We start from the raw sequence: 10,507 nt of genomic DNA, 5'->3' as shown, positions 1-10,507 counted from the left end.
GAAAAGTTACACCCATTCCTAAAAAGGTTTTGCAAATAAACTTCGTTTAGTACTTCATGCATGCATTCGTCTTTTTGTGCAAAAATTTTCGTGGAATCATCCAAACATGGCCTAGTGTGAAAAGTTACACCCATTCCTAAAAAGATTTTGCTCTCCCCTGAAAATAGCGGACGGCAGCTCATCCGCAATGATAGCGGACAGGCTCTCAGTACCCACTGGTACTGAAGGGTGGCGTAGTGTTTCTTTTACCGTACCTAGTGCGCACACCCTAAGGCTGTACAGCCACCGCTCCATCCTTTCATGAACTAAGACCGTGTTTAGGGGGCGTTTAGTTACCAAACGTGAAAATTTTTGGGTGTCGCGTCAATATTTGACCAGATGTCGGGAGGGTTTTTCGAACATTAATTAAAAAACTAATTTCAGAACTCACTTGAAAACCGCGAGACGGATCTTTTGAGACCTTTGACCGCATCCATTAGCACATGTGGGGTTACTGTAGCACTTATGGCTAATCAAGCACTAATTAGGCTCAAAAGATTCGTCTCGTCGAGTATATCCAAACTATGTAATTAGTTTTGTTATTTAATTACATTTAGTGCTTCATACATGTGTTCAAAGGGGAGGTGAAAATTTTTGGTAACTAAACGGGCTCTTAATTCTTTACATGTAAAAATTTTGTGTTGTAATCTTGCTAATTTGAAGTATTAAATGAAGTTTATTTACAAAACTTTTTGCAGAGATGGGTTGTAAATCGCGAGACGAATCTAATGATGCTAATTAATCTATGATTAATTCATAATTAGTGGATAGTTACTGTAGCATCATTATTGCAAATCATAAATTAATTAAGCTTATTAGATTCGTCTCGCGATTTACAGACCATCCGTGCAAAAAGTTTTATAAATAGACTTCATTTAATACTCCATGCATGTGTCCCAATATTCGATGTGATGTTTTTTTGCGTTTACGGGATTTACGGGTAAAGATCTAAACATGGCCTAAAGCGCACCAACCCTGCGAAAGCCTAACAGCCTGTTCGGCTGGGTGGTTTGGCTTGGCTGAATACTGTAGCGGCTTGTTTTCTAAGAGGACGTACACTGTAGCGGCTGATTATTGTAACAACTACACGTGATATAGCCTCGATTACACATGGGAGCGCGTACTATATATATTATATATAGCCAGCCAGCGCTGATCAGCAAAAACAAACAGGGAACGCCTCCTTGCTTTTGATCTGGACGGCCATCATCCTAATCCTTTCTAATTTTTCTCCACGAATTCTCCCACGCGATCCACGGCGCCGATTCAACGACAATTCCATCTCGAAACGTTGACGTAATGGCAGCACTCTCATTTTATTTTCTCTCAAGAACGAAATCCAGCGCACTTTCTGCCGTGTGTTTTCAGGCCCCCGCCCACGTAAATGCTCGCCCGCGTTCGGCCGACGGTCGGACGGTGCCACCCGATGTGGAAAAAACCGACGACCCTCGCGCCACCTCTCTCAGGCACACCTCACTCCTCCCCTCACACCGGTTGCCACTCACCAGAACCCCATCCGCGCGAGCCTCACCAACCCCCGCCACGCGAGGCGCCTATTAAAGCCCTCGCATCGCCACTGCCCCAGCAATAACACAAGCAGCTAGCAGCTTCAAATCAGCAGCAGCACTGCCACGCTCACGCTCTCACTCTGAGCTGAACAGCTAGCTGATCGTTCTTGCTCGGCCGATCGCCGCTTGCAGCAATGGCCTCCGCCAACAGCTGGACCCTCGAGATCGCGTCCCCGGTGGCGGCGCCGCGCCTGTTCCGCGCCGCGGTGATGGACTGGCACACCCTGGCGCCCAAGGTCGCCTCCCTCGTCGTCGCAAGCGCCCACCCCGTCGAGGGCGAGGGCGGCGTCGGCAGCCGTCGATCATCCGAGCCGAACGTGTCGCTGTCGCCGCCGATGGATCAACAACCCGCCTTCATAGCTTGTGAATGATTGTTACTGCTCTCGCGTGCAGCCATGGCGTTCAGCTTCATGAAGGAGAAGCTCGAGTTCCTGGACGCGGACAAGTGCGAGTGCAAGTCCACGGTCGTCGAGGGCGGCGGCATCGGCGTGGCCATCGAGTCCGCGGCGTCGCACATCAAGGTGGAGCCCGCAGCCGGCGGCGGTAGCGTGGTGAAGGTGGCCTCGACATACAAGCCGATGCCGGGCGTGGAGATGAAGGACGATGACATCGCAAAGTTAGTATTGATCTCCATCATTTGGGCCCAACGGACCAAATGGACCCTGACTCGCGCCCTGATCGGGGGCGCTCAGCCCATGGAAGGCTGGTGGGCCCCCGTCGCGCAGCCCCACAAAAGGAGGTGAGGACCAGCGGCACAAGGCACGAGGTTCGCCGCAGCTACAGTTCCTACCATCCTAAACCCTAACCCGATCTAGAGAGGGGGGCTGTCAGCGACGGGAAGCTCCACCGTGCCGCGCCGTCGCCGCCACTGCCTCGCCGTCGACTACAACACCACCAACCCTGCACTGCGCGTCGCTGCCCTAGCGCAGAACGCCACCGACGAACCTGTAGAGGCTACCAGCGAGGTATTTCTTCTACAGAAAGGGAGTACAACCCGCCGATCTACTCCTAGAGGTCCTAAAGATTCTAACAATGGTATCAGTTAGCCGATCTAGCGAGTAGATCGAGTTTTGGGTAAAGAAATCAGAATGAAAAGAAGAAGAAAAGATTTCGATTCGAATTGGATCGACAGAAAGGATCACAAACCCTAGCCAAGAAAGGGCCGTGGGACATACCTGCTGCGCCACCACCGCCGGCCGTCGGCCGTGTTGGTCTCCACCGCCGGTAGTCACTCGACGCCGTGCAGGAAAGAACAGAGGCGCCGCTCCGGGCCGCCTCGCCGGCGCTCGGGCTCCAGAGCCTAACAGTAGATAGTGATCGAGATAGGACAAAGAAATTCGATGCAAGTCGAACAAAGAAAGACCCGGACCCTAATTGATTCAGATTTGGGGATAGAATCGAAGAGAAAGAATGAATACATCGATCTTGGATTGAAAACGACGTCAAACCCTAACCCTAGAGCAAAGGGCGGCGGGTACTCACCGTCCGCCGCCAACACCGCCGGCCACCGCTGCGCGGAAAAGTCCCGCGCCGCCGCTCGCTGGGGCGCGGCCCAGAGGGGCTCCGCCGCTCGTCGTCCGGGACGCCGGAGGCACGAGCGCGCGCGGGCTCGGGGCACCACCGCCAAGCCACTCGACGGCGGCGCGCTCCCGCATGGGCGGAGCGCGCGCACCGGCGAGGGGGTCGATGGCGGCGCCAGCCACGCCTCCTCCGCGGTCGCCGTGGCCGTCGTCTCCTGTGGCCGCCGCCGCCGTCGTGGAGAGAGAAGGGGGAGGGAAAGAAATGTTCTAGGGTTTTCGGTGGGGGGCGGGCGCCGGCCGGGTTTTTTGATCCCCCGAGGGATGCGGCCGACCGTCGGATCAGATCCGACGGCCAGGAGCGGTCGCCGCCAGTCGGGCCGGATTTGGCCCAAGAGGGAGCCACGTGGGGGGCCGAAATCCCGGCCCAGGCCCACGCTGCGGCTTGGGCGCGGGGGAGGCGCGCGCCGAGTGGGCCGCGGGCCATTTTTCGCTTTTGGGCCGCCTCCACAGTGGTGATTTTTAATGTTTTTTTTCTTTTTTTTCAGAAGCATTTTCATAGTATTTTGAATGGGTTTGTTTATAATTTGATCCCTATTTAATTTTGCACCAACGTGTATATTGTTTAGAGATAAAAGTTCACAATATTGCTTCTGAAAAATAGAAATTCCTTCATGTTTCCACTGCAAAGTTTATATTGTTGCTCTTTAATTTAATTAGAACCAACGGGACAATTAAATTTTAAGAGCATGATTAAAGAGCTTACTTTGAGTAAGTTTTGTATAGTTTTTTCTCTATTCAATTTTGAACCAACGAGATAAATTGTTTAGAGAGAAAATGAGTACAAAGTACTGTTTCAGAAAAGAAAGAAAAGTTTTCCGCTGCCATAAAGAAAGGAAAATATTTCCACTGTTATACAGTTGCTATCTTCCAATTAAGTCGGAACCAACGAGAAGTTTTAATTGGATGAATAGTCTAAAAGTCTTAAATGAGTTTTTCCCTGTGGATATAAGATAGAAAAGCTTCCGCTGTTTAAAGTAAAAGTTGAGTTTTGGCATTATTCTGCCATTTGAAGTCTCAAAGTTGAATATTACTGGAATCACAAAGATATTTCTCATGGAAGAGAAATTTAAAGTTAATTATGGTATTGTTATTTTCTGACCAACGTTGATGATAACATTATCATAATTTTTTCATGAATCATACCTTGAAGTTTAAGGTCTCTGGTAAATGTTGCATCAAAGTGATCATTTCAGAGAATAGCTAAAGAACTGCTCTCAAACTAGAAAATACAATGTATTTTCTAGTTTGCGCTGCAATAAAGTTGATTATCCTCTAATTAAATTCGAACCAACGGGAGAATTTAATTTTGAGGAGCAGATATATGGTTTTAAAGTTTATTGAGTTTTCCATACATTAATTCCATTTCTGCCCAACGGTGATACAGAATTAATGTAAAAGATTATTCTATTTCTGCCCAACGGTGATATAGAATAGAACTTAAAGTATTGATTATTGACTTTTCAGACAAAGAGTTCTATGTTGTCCTTGAAGGACTAAAGACATTGAACTGGGTACTTGTGACTCAGAAAGAAAGAAGGTCATTACATAAGAGAATATATTCTCTGTAAAGAACGGCTTGACAGGAAAAGTACTCAGGATATTTATCCAAGAAGAGTAGATAAAGCAATAAGAGTTCGTTTTGAGAAATGTCTCTTATGTACTCTCTATCAAGTAGAATTCATTATGAGTTCATTCAAAGTTGTGATAAGTCATACATGTTTAATTTGATCAACATCGGATTAAGTATGTGTGTCATGGAATATTCAGATTTATTTCTGAATTTGATTTGAACCGATCCTGACATTTTTGTTTGGATAAGTATGAAATAACCCGCATGACGGGATAAAGTTGACATAGTGCTAATCCTGCATGTCGAGAGAAAGTTGTGATGACTCATGTACTGGTTTATCCCACACTGGGAGAAAAGTTTGGAGTAGCTTTGCTATTCTAGAATTGAACGGGCACTTCTATTGTGTCGCAGAGATTAAGCACTCATTGAGTTTAATGAAGAATAGAAAGTTACATATGAACCTCAAGATAAGAAAGTTTTGCGAGCGTGACTTGCTAAAGTACTGGTAATAGACTCTGTTGAGTTCGTGAAGTGAAATGAGGAAAAAGTACTGTCATATCGAATAAAGGACTCTAATGAGTTATCAAAATAAAGTGAATAAAAGGTACTCCCATATGAATTAAGAAAATACTTTGTTCTGCATGACATAATCATGTGGATGAAGTAATAAAAGTTTCTCATTCACAAAGTTGTGAATAGTTTTTGAAATTGTGGCAGAAAAGTTCAAGCCACATTTCGAGGGGGAGAAATATGAGACAGTTAAGAAAGGTACTCCCCTGTAATGTGCATTGAAAGCAAAAGATGATCTATTAAAGAATGAATGTGACCGTCAGGGGGAGTACAACGGTCACTATAGTGATACCCCTATGTAAAGAAATGGCTAAATTCCGGCATTCATGCTGGACGACTCTCCAAGATAGTAAGATGGTGCTTACAGAGCACATATAAAATTTTTAATAGATATAAAGTTTTAACAGATTGAACCCAAACAAGAGATTTACTGATATGTCATCTTTACAGAAGATGGAATAATCTGGGGGAGCATGGTATGTAGAGACCTAAGCCTTGAAGAGAAGTAGAAATGCGTGTCCACTTCGATGATTCAAGAGCAATAAGTTACAGAAGATGAATAATGTAAAGAAGGGTCTTGTTATGCAAGAGCCTATAGAGTTTATTGCTTTTGGCAAAGAGCAACAACAGCCCCATATAGAAAACAATGTACCAAGAAAAGAAATGGAGGTTGATTCCACCTCATTTGAAGACGTCACGAGAATTCTATGGGCTAAGTCCGTGGAAAAGGAAAATAATTCCTAAAAGAGTCACCACAGTTGGTTGTAATGGACCTACAAAGAGAAATGTGACTCCAGAGGGAATAAGTTGATGAGAACTTTTCCAGTATCATGCAAAGGATTCTAAGAATCATAATGACGTTAGTCGCGCATTATGTTTTGGAATTATATCAGATAGCTGAAATGTTTACATGACACTACCTAACGTTTTGTCATGAAAAGAAAAGAATATATACAGGATACCACAAAAGGAAATCCATTTATGGATTGAAATAAGCCTTGAGACGGTGGTATCTAAAGTTCATTGAAATGGTGAGAAAGTTTGGGTTTTTAAAGGAATTAAGGAGGACAATAGTTTTTTAAGTGAAGTTAAAGAATGGGGAATTTGATTTCAACAACTTAAATGAAGATAACACCCTACTTATTAGTGGTGGTGTTAATCTGACATTATAGATAAAGAATTCTTGTCCTCAAGTTTTTGATCTCGGTGGTTGGTTTTCGTTCTAAGAATTGAGACTCATTGAGATAAAAGAAAGGGGTATTATGATTATCACAAAGGCATACTCAGAAAAGATTCTAAAAAAATGAAGTATGCAAAGGAGTTAACCTACGCCTGTTCCTATTGTCAAGGGTAATGATTTTGGGAACCTTAATGTTCCAGGAATCCATATGCTTCAGCTGTTGGAAGTTTTATAGGCGCGCAAGTAAAGAATTTACCCTGACATAGTTTTGTGTATCCGGGTTCTTTTGGCAAAAGTTCAATCAAGATATAGATCACTGGAATGAAATTGAGAATGTCGGCCTCATGCTAAGTTGGAAAGAACAAGTACTCTCAAAAGGTTGTGAGTACAAAAGTAGAACTTGTGAAATGTGTAGCGAAATCCACAATTGTCGCTAACTTTCACATTTGGAGGTTTTGTGTGGAAAAGCTCCAAAACAAAGCAATTATGATCAATGTGATGCAAAGATATAGTATAGCATGATACGAGGCCGAGGGACAGGCAAAATGCTTAAGTGAACCTATACCCGGAGTTGATAATGGTTGACAACAGCAATAACCATTAAAGTAGTTTGCTCCTATGACAACGAGTCAAGTGTGGTGCCAAACACATTGACACAAAGTTATACGTTGTAAAGGAGAAAGTCCAGAATCATGATGAAATGCATTGTGAGTATAAGTGACATAAAGTGTCTGCAGATCCGCTTGCTAAAGGCTTGCCGCCCAGTGTGTACAGAGAACACACAGTCGACATGGGTTCATGGTATAGCCTATGTTTTCCGGACGATAAAGGGCCCAAAGTTAAAGTACCTATTTCAGAACCGAGAGGTGTGTTGTAGCTGTTAAGTCTATCGGTTATTGACCGTGACGATGAGGCATGCTCATATGCACTAATCCGTGATGGAGTAGGTAAACAAAGAATAAAGAATGTTGAAAGTAAAGATTGAGATAAGTTAAAAGACAAGATGAGATCAAGGGGGAGAATGTTAGTATTGATCTCCACCATTTGGGCCCAACGGACCAAATGGACCCTGACTCGCGCCCTGATCGGGGGCGCTCAGCCCATGGAAGGCTGGTGGGCCCCCGTCGCGCAGCCCCATAAAAGGAGGTGAGGACCAGCGGCACAAGGCACGAGGTTCGCCGCAGCTACAGTTCCTACCATCCTAAACCCTAACCCGATCTAGAGAGGGGGGTTGTCAGCGACGGGAAGCTCCACCGTGCCGCGCCGTCGCAGCCACTGCCTCGCCGTCGACTACAACACCGCCAACCCTGCGCTGCGCGTCGCTGCCCTAGCGCAGAACGCCACCGACGAACCTGTAGAGGCTACCAGCGAGGTATTTCTTCTACAGAAAGGGAGTACAACCCGCCGATCTACTCCTAGAGGTCCTAAAGATTCTAACACGCCAAGGCCAAGGAGTCGGTCACCGCCATCTTCAAGGCCGCCGAAGCCTACCTCGTCGCCAACCCGGGTGCCTACAACTAAATCCACGGAGTGGGATGGATTGCCCTTCCATTACATATAAAGAGCTTCTGAGCTTGGGTTTGGTTTCTCTTCTTTTTCTGGCATACGAAATAAATTAAAGCTGCTCTATGCAGTGTGTGTGGTGTGTGGACTTGAGATGCTGAAAGTTGTATGTCCAATGGAATGTATATCCTCATGGCTTTCCATGGGAACAAAAAGGTTATGTAGAATGTACGAGGTATTCGTTTTTGGAATCTATATACAAGTTTGGCCGAATTAATAAGAAATGTTTGTTCGTCTCGAATTGATATTGGGAGAAAAATCAATTATTCTGGTAATAAGTTTGTGACATTTTTTGAAAAATATAATGTCACGAGTTCTGCCGTTCACTAATAAAGAAGTTATTTTTCATCTGAAAAGATGTGGATATTCAACTCAGAGTGAACATGACTAAGAATAAGTACCAACAATTGGAAATTTGAGAGCATGAAGTATCTAGCGAAGCATGTCGACGGGGCGCCATGTGAAGGTATTTGCAAGAACAAGGAGGATATCATTGAGGAAAGACTAAAGAGTAAGTTTATCAGAAACCAATCTATTTGTTCAGAAGAAACCAATCTGTTTGGACCTCCACAGCAAACCGTCTGGGAAGGAAGCTAATTTAGACGCCTCCTAACGCCTTGTAAACTCTCTTCTCCTCCTCCTTATTAATGAATGTTGGACAAGTTGTCCAGGTCTTTCAGAAAAAAAAGAGAGAGAAGATTTTATTTATCGAGGTCTAAGAAGAAGAGAAAAAAAAAGGTGACAGTATCGTCAACAAATGAGTCTTCTGAAACCCCGCTGTTAATGTTTTGTAGTCAAAATCCAAAATGTCAAAAAACCTACAGAGACTATATATGCAGGCACGAGGCATCAAGACTATGCCCGAGTGATGAAAGATCCGAGGGACCGAAAAGGCGACCAGAGGGGGGTGAATGGGAGCCGATAAAAATAATCGCAATCGCAGCTTAAGATTCCAAGTACACACCCAACCCTAGAATCCTAGGTGAAGTATGGAGTAGCTATGGATGAGCTACACTAACACACAACAACCCTAGGAACAAGCGAGAACCAATGCGGATGCAAACATGAAGTAACAGCGCAAGAAATAGCACGGTATATGAACACCGGTTAAACCGACGTGTGAAGAAAGTCTTCACCGGTTCAACCGACGTCACAGAGCCGGTAGCAAGAAAAGCGAGCACTAGTTGATCCGACGCAGGGATTAACAAAGCGTCGGTTCAACCGGCGACACTACACCGGATGATCCGACAAAATCAAGAGTTGACGTCAGTGCAGTTGTCCAGAGACGCCTCAAACCGGACTCATGAACACCGGTTAAACCGACGGTGTCAAACACCTACGTCGGTGTAATTGTCTAGAGAGGCCTCAAAGCATACCCAACTGAACACCGGTTGATCCGACGCTGAACAAACTCTATACGTCGGTGCAACGAGGAAAAAGCAAGCAGGAGGTCACTGGTGAAGCTTCACCGGTTGATCCGATGCCCGTGGATAGCTAATGCACCGGTGCAACTGACGAATAGCAGAAAAACCCTAACGCATGAGTAACCTACTCACCAGTTGATCCGACGTGGATAGTTTCAAAGGCGTTGGTTCATCCGGTGGTAGGAAAAACTCTGTTCGAGTCCAGAAACGTTTTTCCAGCCCGCGTCCTTTGGAAATCTTGACGATTGGAAGATCAAACCAAGTCCAAAGGGGTTCAAATTTTGCAGGCACGGTCACAAAGACCTTGTGAACATACCCACCAAAGGAATCGACGAATTACTCAATGGTTTGGGAGGAATCGAGGAATTCCCGAGCAAGAACGGGGTTTTCTCTAGAACTCAAAAAACTTCGAATTGAAGGGACTCGTGATTCCGCGGGTTTTAGCACTAGGCTAGATGGATTAGAATCACTTCAAAGAGTCACGTGATCGTCAAGAAACAACCCCTCATCTCGTGCTCAAGAATCGACAAAGGAAAATCGAATTCATCACAAACAAAGCACAAGACATACGAGATTGAAACGAAATCAAACACCCCGAGGGCACAAGGAGGGAAGGGTCTCCTTTCCCGATCAATTTCCGTACAAGAGTCTCAAAAATCCATACTCCAAACCTTACCCTAGAGAAGAAAGGGAGGAAGAAAAGAGGAAGGGAAGGAGACGCACGGGAGAGACAGTGCTTGGTCTGTGCGCCAGCCAGGGAAAGGGAGAACAAGAGAGAGTGGGTGAGGGGATATTTATGCCCACTAACTCTAGAACTAAAAGACTAAACTACCCCTAGACCTAATTAGACACTAGAAAGCCCGTAGAGGCAAAACCGGAAAAAGATACAAGGACTCATCCGACGGCCGAGATTCTTTCTTCGAATCGAAGTCTTCTCCGCGATGCTGCCACGTAGATGAAGATCCGGTCCGCGGTTTTGGAGGGTCCACGAAACCCGGGTAGGTGGCTGGTTT

The 10,507-nt window shown here is 45.4% G+C and overlaps 1 pseudogene; it reads left to right on the top strand.

Moving 5' to 3' along the window:
* Positions 1-1,647: 1,647 nt before the first annotated feature.
* On the top strand, positions 1,648-8,311 carry LOC120693395 (annotated as a pseudogene).
* Positions 8,312-10,507: the final 2,196 nt, after the last annotated feature.

Source organism: Panicum virgatum, chromosome 9N (assembly GCF_016808335.1).
Source record: "Panicum virgatum strain AP13 chromosome 9N, P.virgatum_v5, whole genome shotgun sequence".
Classification (NCBI taxonomy): domain Eukaryota; kingdom Viridiplantae; phylum Streptophyta; class Magnoliopsida; order Poales; family Poaceae; genus Panicum; species Panicum virgatum.
Note: the sequence above shows the minus strand (reverse complement) of the source record. Positions and strands in the feature narration are given on the sequence as shown.